The sequence below is a fragment of the Tauraco erythrolophus genome, chromosome 19, assembly GCF_009769465.1.
Source record: "Tauraco erythrolophus isolate bTauEry1 chromosome 19, bTauEry1.pri, whole genome shotgun sequence".
In the NCBI taxonomy this organism is placed as follows: Eukaryota; Metazoa; Chordata; class Aves; order Musophagiformes; family Musophagidae; genus Tauraco; species Tauraco erythrolophus.
Genome location: NC_141483.1, coordinates 4558926 through 4571843, shown reverse-complemented (window position 1 = coordinate 4571843; position 12918 = coordinate 4558926).

Here is a 12918-nt window from a genome sequence, read left to right as displayed (position 1 = left end):
CCACAGCAGTGGCCGGGACCCGGATGGAGCCGTTCCCGGGCGGGCCCGCGGGCACGGCGGGACGCGTAGTCCTCGGCCGCCGCGGAGCACGACGGGAGCTGTAGTCCCCGCCGCGCCGCGGGCACCCGCACGGCCCGCGGGCGCCGCCCCGGGCGCCCGCTCCGCGCTCCCGCCTCCGGCACCGGGCCCCGCGCCCCGGCCGGGCAGCAGGAAGGGCTCGGGCCGCCCGCGGCCTTCCCGGGCCCCTCCGGCAGCCTCGCCCGGGCCGAGGCACCCACCGCCACGGCCCGGGGGGCACAAAGCGGCCCGAAATAACGAGCCGGCGGCTGGGGGAGATCCTGTTCTTTATTTTCCAAAGCGGTTCTCCGAGAGGCATCAGCAGAAAAAGAAACAGCTCAGACTTTGGAGCAGTACATCCCGCAAAACAAGCAGTACATCCAGCAAAACAAGAGGGGAAATCATTAAAAACAAAACAAAAAACAGATCAGAAGAATAACAGATTTGCAACAGAAAGAACTAAACACAGTCAGTTCTTCATCAAGTACTAGTTGCCAGTACTGCGGTTAAGCTTGCAAAGAGAGGTCTGAGAGGATATAAAGAATCAAGTATTTCCACTGATTTGTAGCAAACAACTGTGAAAGTAAAAAAATAACTCTATAATGCCTAAGTGATACTTTAAAACTTTTCCTTCAAAGTAAAAGAAAAGGGGAAAAAAACACAAGGCAACAAAGATTCTAAAGGCATTTTAATTAACCCTTAAAAATAACATTCAAAGATCTTGAGTGCATCTGCTGATCCTTTCCCACTATTTTAAGGATGAGAGAACCAATTCACTGGGACAGCAGTTCCCAGGTTCCTTACAAGAAAAGTATAGGTGAGCACAAAAGGGCACAGCTAACAAACAATATTTTAGGAGAAGTCTCATAACAGGCCTTATTTTAACTCCTGTTCATTCCCTATTTAGGTCTATTACTCTTAGAATTACTGACCAAATTATGAGGATGGTTACCACAGTGTTTAGATGGTTTGGATGTGAGAAAAGAAACTTTCTAACAAAGTTAATCATCCACATTCTCAGGGAAATAAGAAACAGCATGAGCTAGAAAAAGAGAGTAGATAGCCATAAAACTTTTACAAGCCACAACATTTTTATTAGAAAAGAAGCTGGCTGTGGAAAGAAAATAAATACAACAAAGTCTTTTTTTTTTCTTCTTCTTCTATTTTTCCCCTAACTACAATAAAAACATGCCCCATGCGAGCAATATCCCTGCTATTGCCCTTGAAGGCCGAGGTCTGCTTCCTCAGGAAGGCTGAAGGCATCAGGCTTCGTGCTGTTAGCACACAACTGAGTAACGAGACGAGAGCTTGAGAAAGAGTCCATAGTCCATGGCTCTAAGCACCCTCACTGAGAATAGTAACAGGACCAGTGCAGGAGAGGATGAAGTGACTGGTCTTGTGAGTCACACAGCTGCAAAAATTCTTTGCACAGTGCACTTCCAGGTAGCATTATATTTCCTGTTAAACTCCTGCAGGAGAGACCACTAGGAACTTAGCGTTACTATTCAAGTGCTGCCTTTGGAGAGCAGAGGAAAGGACTTAAATACAAGGGATTGTGAAAGAGAAGGGAAGAACTAGAAAAATACATATAAGGGAGATAGAAAGAAACATAAGGACACCAGGCTGTACAGAAAGTCTGACTGGATTATCTAGTGTCCACAGAGCTTGCTTCTCTAGAACTACTTACCCACCAATATTTTTGCAGTCCGTACAGCGCTGAGTAGGAGGACATGATGAGAAAACACTTATCCTCTTTATATGAGCTGCAATGTCACGACCAACACTGCATTCCTCCAAGACTAAACGGCACACTCCACAGCATCTTTCTGCATCTCTTCTGACATGTCTGTATCCTTTATCACAGCGACCTGATCTCCATGGATGTCTGTAACAAATAGAAAAGCATTCAAAGATGCTGAAGTATCTACCTGCCAGGCTTACCCACCAAGATATATATCATTCACATCACCACTGACAACGGGTTTTCATTCTGCCTAGCCCGTGCTGTGCCCACAGCCCGCGCTCGGAGCCGCAGGAACGGCGGCCCAACAGCCCGGTCACGTTAAGCACCCGCTCTCCGGGCGCTCCAGCCTGGAGCGACACAAGCGCTGATGCAGCTTTCAGACCCCGCCGGCCACCACCGCGCTGCCGGCCCCTCTCCGGCCCTTCCCGACCGAGGGAGGCGAACGAAGCGCAGCACCGCCCGCCACGGGCTCGGCGCCCCGCGCGGCTACAGGGGAGGTCCCGCTTGCAGCTCCCAGGGATGCGGGAAAGGCGGAAACGGCCGCTGAGGAAGGAGCCTGGCACCGGGGAGCCACCGGGACACGCACCGCCCTGCTCTCGGCGGCGCCGGCTGCCCGGCCTCAGCCTTCCCGGTACCGAGGTGGGACCTGGACCCCTCGGGAGCCGCACTGTTCCAGGGCCGCCTCACCGGGCCCCTCCCGGCCCTCCCCAAGGTCCCCTCACGCACCGGCAACGCCCCCCCCCCTTCACCATGCCGCGGCACCGGGCGCACGCGCAGCCCGCTCCGCCGCCGCGCCGGTTTAACCGACCCGCGCGCCCCGCAGCGTCCCCAGCCCCGCCCCCTACGCACCGGCCGCCAGCCATTGGTCGCCGCCACCACCGCCCCCGGACGCTCATTGGCCGAGGCCCTTCAGACCAGCATGCCCCGCGCCTGCACCCGTTCCCATAGCGACGGGAACGCGCGGCGGGACCGCGCCAGCAGCGCCCCCTCCCGCCGGCGCGGCTGCCCACGGTACGCGGGACACCGAGGGAGACCGGCTACAGCCCCAACACTCCGAAACTCTTGTAACGCTGAGCACGCTGCAAGTCAACAGCAAGGAGACTCGGCTAAAAAGCCCTCCCGTGCTCTGGCAGATGGATTTACGGTAAAACCGGAGCTGGCTGAGCACTCTCTGTTACCTCCAACTGGACAAAAAGCTTTGTGTGCACCCGCAGAAGCAGCTTCTAAGCTTCTTCTCAATAAGGAAGCTGCTCTCGGCAGGGACTTTGGTTACTGAAAACACACGCAGGACACTGAGCTTGTCTTCAAGGTTCCACACATCTACCAGCGCAGTCCTTACCGACATCGAGTCACTGGGCGTTAGCCATTGGGCAACTGGACTACCTTCAACCCAAGCCAAGGGCTTGCTGTAACTCCTACTTGTCCCTGACAAGTCCTGTCTCACTGCAGGGCTCCTCTGTGCAGCTTTGGGTTACTGACTTACTCATGCATTTAGCTCAGCATTCAGATATTCTGGATTTGAGAAGGGATTTCTTCGAAAGGTGGTTGTTCACAGGGAAATGAGGAGGAGGACAAGCCATGTTAGGGGAAAAGAAAACAGCCATAAAACTCTTAAAGATGGAATACACATAACATTTTTATTAGCAAAGAAGCCAGCTTTGAAGAAAATTAATACAAGGTATCTTTTTTCTTTTCCCCTACCTAAACACAACAAAATAACCAACCGCTCCAGAAAAATCACTGCCGTTAGCCCTGAGGACCAAACTCTGCTCCCTCAGGAAGGCTGAAGACACTAAGCTGCAGCCATTAGTGTGCAGTCCTGTAAGCACAGGCAACTCCGAACAATGATCCACAGCTCTAACCAGCTGTAAACAGAAGAACTATTTACTCGACACACAAGGAAGAAGATGAAGTGCTTGGTCTCATGAGACACATAGCTGCCAAATTTCCTACAACACAGTGCCAAGTGGGACTGTATTTCTTCTCAATCTCTTGCAGAAGAGATCACTAGGAACTTAGTATCAGCACAGTTCTCGCCCAAAAGCTCACTACAGATTTTCTGTCATTAATATGTCTCTTCTTAACAAGTATCACTTTTTGAAAAGGCAATTAAGAAGCAGTATATGCTTTTAAATATAAGGATTGTGTTGCTTACCTCTTATACCTCACCTGCTGTTTAGATAAAAAAAAAAAACAACAACCACACAAAACCCAGCACTTCCTAGCTGAGCAGGAGTAAGCCCAGGGACTGCAATTACTCTCCAAAAGTCATATCATGTTTTCAAACTATACCATGGAAGTATCGGGTCATGCAATTATGTCCTTTCATCACAGTCAGAAGCCTACCACGTTTCAAAACCCAAGATATACAGCTCCACTAAAGGCAGAACATTCTGGTCAATCATTATATAGTCATATCCAATAGCTCTCAAACGAGGAAACTTTCTGTGAGACCATGCAAGCATTTCTGATTAGTTATTACAACCCTGGATAAATCATCTTCTCACCACACTTTCTCAGGTTCCAACCAAGAGTATCAATGAAAATCTCATGAGCTTGAACCCTCTGCTCTCCACTAACATGGAATGTTGTTACAAGTGCAAAAAATAAATCTGCTTATATTTCTGTTGGAGTGACAAGAAAGGAAGACCCTCCCCAACAGAAGCAATTGTACCATTTAGTTGAATGACTTTTCAAACAGGTCTTCCATTCAGATTCGTGTAATACTTAACCTCCGCTGTCACTCCTAGATTTCTTTATCCTCCTGAGACAGAAAAGCAGAAAGTATATCAGAACTAGATCTTCGGTGCATCCGTTATTCTTCAGGCAGATATAAAAACAGGCATTCTGTGGACACCAGATAAACAGTGCTCTGAGACATGGGATTTTAGCACAGTTCAGCACACAAAAAGAAGATGCAAATACAGAGAATGTTGAGAAAATTACTTTTCCTTTTGAGTTTTGAACCAGCTAGTCGATCTTGCACAACTATTACAGAACTATATGCACAGAACCCTAAAACTAATTTGAACACAATTTAAGTCAAGGACTAGTTAAAAAAAAAAGGCATTTCCTCAGAAGAAAGTAACAGCAGACTTCAAAGGGCTGCATTTTCTACCAGCTAATCAGTCCCACCGAGAAAGGCCCGCAGACACTCTCGTATTGTCAGACCATGAGATAATGAAAAAACAATTAAAAATAGAAGGTACTGGAAAACGAAAACTAGGAAAGGTACATGTAAGGGGTGAGAAAATAAAGGCAGGGATACCAGCCTGCAGGAAAAGTCCAATGTATCTTGTGTCAACAGAACGTGCTTTTCCAAAAGGTGGAGCAACACCCATCCTGCTGGACTGCTGGTGTGGACAGTGTTCAACGAAAGGATATTACAAGCAAACATTTACCCTCTTTATAAGGGCTGCGATTTCTCTTTCAACATTATATTTTTTCATGGCCTAAAGGGCACACTCCACAGCATGTTGCCGCATCTCTTCTGACGTGTCTGTATCTTTTACCGCAGCTGTCTGACCGCCCATGGATGTCTTTATCGAACAACACACAGAGTTCAGAGCTGCAGGAGCAGCCGCCTGCCAGAATCACCTGCCAAGCACTCCCGCAGGTGTCATCACCCACAGCCGGTTTCGGGGCCCGCACGGTGCCCACGGCCGGGGCCGTGCAGCATTTTGCCGGCGGTGCCAGAGGCACAGGCACAGCCCGCGCTCGGAGCCGCAGGAACGGCGGCCCAACAGCCCGGTCACGTTAAGCACCCGCTCTCCGGGCGCTCCAGCCTGGAGCGACACAAGCGCCGATGCAGCTTTCAGACCCCGACGGCCACCACCGCGCTGCCGGCCCCTCTCCGGCTCGGCAGCCGCCCGGCGCGGGCCGGCAGCCGCAGGAGAGGGCGCAGCCGCTCCGGCGCCCGGCCCCGACGGCCCTTCCCGACCGAGGCAGGCGCCCGCTACCCGGCCCAGCCTTCCCGCTTCCCCATGCCGGCCCGGGCCCCCGCCCCGGCCCCGCTCGGAAGCCGCCCCATTCACCCCCCGAGGCCGCCGGACGCGCCGCGAGACCGGCCCCGCACGGACCGGGCGTGCGCTCGCCCCAGGCGGCGGTTTAACGGATCCGCTGCCGCCTCCGAGCGCCCCCAGCCCCGACCCCGGGCAGGCCGCCAGGACAGCACGGCCACCCTCGCCTGCGCCTGCAGTCGGTCGCCGACGCTGCTCCCGTTCTTACCGCCTTCGGGCTCGCCGTGCCCTGCGGCGGGCCCGGCCGAGGCGGATGGCGGCTGCTGCCCTTCGCTGCCTGGCGCACCGGAGCCGCACGGAGCGGGCTCTTCGCCATGGCGGGGTCACACAGGCCGGGCGCTGCAGCACCAACGACCGCACCGGCCACCGAGCGCTGCCCCGTAATGGCGACGCGTCGCCCACAGCAGTGGCCGGGACCCGGATGGAGCCGTTCCCGGGCGGGCCCGCGGGCACGGCGGGACGCGTAGTCCTCGGCCGCCGCGGAGCACGACGGGAGCTGTAGTCCCCGCCGCGCCGCGGGCACCCGCACGGCCCGCGGGCGCCGCCCCGGGCGCCCGCTCCGCGCTCCCGCCTCCGGCACCGGGCCCCGAGCCCCGGCCGGGCAGCAGGAAGGGCTCAGGCCGTCCGCGGCCTTCCCGGGCCCCTCCGGCAGCCTCGCCCGGGCCGAGGCACCCACCGCCACGGCCCGGGGGGCACAAAGCGGCCCGAAATAACGAGCCGGCGGCTGGGGGAGATCCTGTTCTTTATTTTCCAAAGCGGTTCTCCGAGAGGCATCAGCAGAAAAAGAAACAGCTCAGACTTTGGAGCAGTACATCCCGCAAAACAAGCAGTACATCCAGCAAAACAAGAGGGGAAATCATTAAAAACAAAACAAAAAACAGATCAGAAGAATAACAGATTTGCAACAGAAAGAACTAAACACAGTCAGTTCTTCATCAAGTACTAGTTGCCAGTACTGCGGTTAAGCTTGCAAAGAGAGGTCTGAGAGGATATAAAGAATCAAGTATTTCCACTGATTTGTAGCAAACAACTGTGAAAGTAAAAAAATAACTCTATAATGCCTAAGTGATACTTTAAAACTTTTCCTTCAAAGTAAAAGAAAAGGGGAAAAAAACACAAGGCAACAAAGATTCTAAAGGCATTTTAATTAACCCTTAAAAATAACATTCAAAGATCTTGAGTGCATCTGCTGATCCTTTCCCACTATTTTAAGGATGAGAGAACCAATTCACTGGGACAGCAGTTCCCAGGTTCCTTACAAGAAAAGTATAGGTGAGCACAAAAGGGCACAGCTAACAAACAATATTTTAGGAGAAGTCTCATAACAGGCCTTATTTTAACTCCTGTTCATTCCCTATTTAGGTCTATTACTCTTAGAATTACTGACGAAATTATGAGGATGGTTACCACAGTGTTTAGATGGTTTGGATGTGAGAAAAGAAACTTTCTAACAAAGTTAATCATCCACATTCTCAGGGAAATAAGAAACAGCATGAGCTAGAAAAAGAGAGTAGATAGCCATAAAACTTTTACAAGCCACAACATTTTTATTAGAAAAGAAGCTGGCTGTGGAAAGAAAATAAATACAACAAAGTCTTTTTTTTTTCTTCTTCTTCTATTTTTCCCCTAACTACAATAAAAACATGCCCCATGCGAGCAATATCCCTGCTATTGCCCTTGAAGGCCGAGGTCTGCTTCCTCAGGAAGGCTGAAGGCATCAGGCTTCGTGCTGTTAGCACACAACTGAGTAACGAGACGAGAGCTTGAGAAAGAGTCCATAGTCCATGGCTCTAAGCACCCTCACTGAGAATAGTAACAGGACCAGTGCAGGAGAGGATGAAGTGACTGGTCTTGTGAGTCACACAGCTGCAAAAATTCTTTGCACAGTGCACTTCCAGGTAGCATTATATTTCCTGTTAAACTCCTGCAGGAGAGACCACTAGGAACTTAGCGTTACTATTCAAGTGCTGCCTTTGGAGAGCAGAGGAAAGGACTTAAATACAAGGGATTGTGAAAGAGAAGGGAAGAACTAGAAAAATACATATAAGGGAGATAGAAAGAAACATAAGGACACCAGGCTGTACAGAAAGTCTGACTGGATTATCTAGTGTCCACAGAGCTTGCTTCTCTAGAACTACTTACCCACCAATATTTTTGCAGTCCGTACAGCGCTGAGTAGGAGGACATGATGAGAAAACACTTATCCTCTTTATATGAGCTGCAATGTCACGACCAACACTGCATTCCTCCAAGACTAAACGGCACACTCCACAGCATCTTTCTGCATCTCTTCTGACATGTCTGTATCCTTTATCACAGCGACCTGATCTCCATGGATGTCTGTAACAAATAGAAAAGCATTCAAAGATGCTGAAGTATCTACCTGCCAGGCTTACCCACCAAGATATATATCATTCACATCACCACTGACAACGGGTTTTCATTCTGCCTAGCCCGTGCTGTGCCCACAGCCCGCGCTCGGAGCCGCAGGAACGGCGGCCCAACAGCCCGGTCACGTTAAGCACCCGCTCTCCGGGCGCTCCAGCCTGGAGCGACACAAGCGCTGATGCAGCTTTCAGACCCCGCCGGCCACCACCGCGCTGCCGGCCCCTCTCCGGCCCTTCCCGACCGAGGGAGGCGAACGAAGCGCAGCACCGCCCGCCACGGGCTCGGCGCCCCGCGCGGCTACAGGGGAGGTCCCGCTTGCAGCTCCCAGGGATGCGGGAAAGGCGGAAACGGCCGCTGAGGAAGGAGCCTGGCACCGGGGAGCCACCGGGACACGCACCGCCCTGCTCTCGGCGGCGCCGGCTGCCCGGCCTCAGCCTTCCCGGTACCGAGGTGGGACCTGGACCCCTCGGGAGCCGCACTGTTCCAGGGCCGCCTCACCGGGCCCCTCCCGGCCCTCCCAAAGGTCCCCTCACGCACCGGCAACGCCCCCCCCCCCTTCACCATGCCGCGGCACCGGGCGCACGCGCAGCCCGCTCCGCCGCCGCGCCGGTTTAACCGACCCGCGCGCCCCGCAGCGTCCCCAGCCCCGCCCCCTACGCACCGGCCGCCAGCCATTGGTCGCCGCCACCACCGCCCCCGGACGCTCATTGGCCGAGGCCCTTCAGACCAGCATGCCCCGCGCCTGCACCCGTTCCCATAGCGACGGGAACGCGCGGCGGGACCGCGCCAGCAGCGCCCCCTCCCGCCGGCGCGGCTGCCCACGGTACGCGGGACACCGAGGGAGACCGGCTACAGCCCCAACACTCCGAAACTCTTGTAACGCTGAGCACGCTGCAAGTCAACAGCAAGGAGACTCGGCTAAAAAGCCCTCCCGTGCTCTGGCAGATGGATTTACGGTAAAACCGGAGCTGGCTGAGCACTCTCTGTTACCTCCAACTGGACAAAAAGCTTTGTGTGCACCCGCAGAAGCAGCTTCTAAGCTTCTTCTCAATAAGGAAGCTGCTCTCGGCAGGGACTTTGGTTACTGAAAACACACGCAGGACACTGAGCTTGTCTTCAAGGTTCCACACATCTACCAGCGCAGTCCTTACCGACATCGAGTCACTGGGCGTTAGCCATTGGGCAACTGGACTACCTTCAACCCAAGCCAAGGGCTTGCTGTAACTCCTACTTGTCCCTGACAAGTCCTGTCTCACTGCAGGGCTCCTCTGTGCAGCTTTGGGTTACTGACTTACTCATGCATTTAGCTCAGCATTCAGATATTCTGGATTTGAGAAGGGATTTCTTCGAAAGGTGGTTGTTCACAGGGAAATGAGGAGGAGGACAAGCCATGTTAGGGGAAAAGAAAACAGCCATAAAACTCTTAAAGATGGAATACACATAACATTTTTATTAGCAAAGAAGCCAGCTTTGAAGAAAATTAATACAAGGTATCTTTTTTCTTTTCCCCTACCTAAACACAACAAAATAACCAACCGCTCCAGAAAAATCACTGCCGTTAGCCCTGAGGACCAAACTCTGCTCCCTCAGGAAGGCTGAAGACACTAAGCTGCAGCCATTAGTGTGCAGTCCTGTAAGCACAGGCAACTCCGAACAATGATCCACAGCTCTAACCAGCTGTAAACAGAAGAACTATTTACTCGACACACAAGGAAGAAGATGAAGTGCTTGGTCTCATGAGACACATAGCTGCCAAATTTCCTACAACACAGTGCCAAGTGGGACTGTATTTCTTCTCAATCTCTTGCAGAAGAGATCACTAGGAACTTAGTATCAGCACAGTTCTCGCCCAAAAGCTCACTACAGATTTTCTGTCATTAATATGTCTCTTCTTAACAAGTATCACTTTTTGAAAAGGCAATTAAGAAGCAGTATATGCTTTTAAATATAAGGATTGTGTTGCTTACCTCTTATACCTCACCTGCTGTTTAGATAAAAAAAAAAAACAAACAACCACACAAAACCCAGCACTTCCTAGCTGAGCAGGAGTAAGCCCAGGGACTGCAATTACTCTCCAAAAGTCATATCATGTTTTCAAACTATACCATGGAAGTATCGGGTCATGCAATTATGTCCTTTCATCACAGTCAGAAGCCTACCACGTTTCAAAACCCAAGATATACAGCTCCACTAAAGGCAGAACATTCTGGTCAATCATTATATAGTCATATCCAATAGCTCTCAAACGAGGAAACTTTCTGTGAGACCATGCAAGCATTTCTGATTAGTTATTACAACCCTGGATAAATCATCTTCTCACCACACTTTCTCAGGTTCCAACCAAGAGTATCAATGAAAATCTCATGAGCTTGAACCCTCTGCTCTCCACTAACATGGAATGTTGTTACAAGTGCAAAAAATAAATCTGCTTATATTTCTGTTGGAGTGACAAGAAAGGAAGACCCTCCCCAACAGAAGCAATTGTACCATTTAGTTGAATGACTTTTCAAACAGGTCTTCCATTCAGATTCGTGTAATACTTAACCTCCGCTGTCACTCCTAGATTTCTTTATCCTCCTGAGACAGAAAAGCAGAAAGTATATCAGAACTAGATCTTCGGTGCATCCGTTATTCTTCAGGCAGATATAAAAACAGGCATTCTGTGGACACCAGATAAACAGTGCTCTGAGACATGGGATTTTAGCACAGTTCAGCACACAAAAAGAAGATGCAAATACAGAGAATGTTGAGAAAATTACTTTTCCTTTTGAGTTTTGAACCAGCTAGTCGATCTTGCACAACTATTACAGAACTATATGCACAGAACCCTAAAACTAATTTGAACACAATTTAAGTCAAGGACTAGTTAAAAAAAAAAGGCATTTCCTCAGAAGAAAGTAACAGCAGACTTCAAAGGGCTGCATTTTCTACCAGCTAATCAGTCCCACCGAGAAAGGCCCGCAGACACTCTCGTATTGTCAGACCATGAGATAATGAAAAAACAATTAAAAATAGAAGGTACTGGAAAACGAAAACTAGGAAAGGTACATGTAAGGGGTGAGAAAATAAAGGCAGGGATACCAGCCTGCAGGAAAAGTCCAATGTATCTTGTGTCAACAGAACGTGCTTTTCCAAAAGGTGGAGCAACACCCATCCTGCTGGACTGCTGGTGTGGACAGTGTTCAACGAAAGGATATTACAAGCAAACATTTACCCTCTTTATAAGGGCTGCGATTTCTCTTTCAACATTATATTTTTTCATGGCCTAAAGGGCACACTCCACAGCATGTTGCCGCATCTCTTCTGACGTGTCTGTATCTTTTACCGCAGCTGTCTGACCGCCCATGGATGTCTTTATCGAACAACACACAGAGTTCAGAGCTGCAGGAGCAGCCGCCTGCCAGAATCACCTGCCAAGCACTCCCGCAGGTGTCATCACCCACAGCCGGTTTCGGGGCCCGCACGGTGCCCACGGCCGGGGCCGTGCAGCATTTTGCCGGCGGTGCCAGAGGCACAGGCACAGCCCGCGCTCGGAGCCGCAGGAACGGCGGCCCAACAGCCCGGTCACGTTAAGCACCCGCTCTCCGGGCGCTCCAGCCTGGAGCGACACAAGCGCCGATGCAGCTTTCAGACCCCGACGGCCACCACCGCGCTGCCGGCCCCTCTCCGGCTCGGCAGCCGCCCGGCGCGGGCCGGCAGCCGCAGGAGAGGGCGCAGCCGCTCCGGCGCCCGGCCCCGACGGCCCTTCCCGACCGAGGCAGGCGCCCGCTACCCGGCCCAGCCTTCCCGCTTCCCCATGCCGGCCCGGGCCCCCGCCCCGGCCCCGCTCGGAAGCCGCCCCATTCACCCCCCGAGGCCGCCGGACGCGCCGCGAGACCGGCCCCGCACGGACCGGGCGTGCGCTCGCCCCAGGCGGCGGTTTAACGGATCCGCTGCCGCCTCCGAGCGCCCCCAGCCCCGACCCCGGGCAGGCCGCCAGGACAGCACGGCCACCCTCGCCTGCGCCTGCAGTCGGTCGCCGACGCTGCTCCCGTTCTTACCGCCTTCGGGCTCGCCGTGCCCTGCGGCGGGCCCGGCCGAGGCGGATGGCGGCTGCTGCCCTTCGCTGCCTGGCGCACCGGAGCCGCACGGAGCGGGCTCTTCGCCATGGCGGGGTCACACAGGCCGGGCGCTGCAGCACCAACGACCGCACCGGCCACCGAGCGCTGCCCCGTAATGGCGACGCGTCGCCCACAGCAGTGGCCGGGACCCGGATGGAGCCGTTCCCGGGCGGGCCCGCGGGCACGGCGGGACGCGTAGTCCTCGGCCGCCGCGGAGCACGACGGGAGCTGTAGTCCCCGCCGCGCCGCGGGCACCCGCACGGCCCGCGGGCGCCGCCCCGGGCGCCCGCTCCGCGCTCCCGCCTCCGGCACCGGGCCCCGAGCCCCGGCCGGGCAGCAGGAAGGGCTCAGGCCGTCCGCGGCCTTCCCGGGCCCCTCCGGCAGCCTCGCCCGGGCCGAGGCACCCACCGCCACGGCCCGGGGGGCACAAAGCGGCCCGAAATAACGAGCCGGCGGCTGGGGGAGATCCTGTTCTTTATTTTCCAAAGCGGTTCTCCGAGAGGCATCAGCAGAAAAAGAAACAGCTCAGACTTTGGAGCAGTACATCCCGCAAAACAAGCAGTACATCCAGCAAAACAAGAGGGGGAAAATCCTAAAAAAAACCCTAACA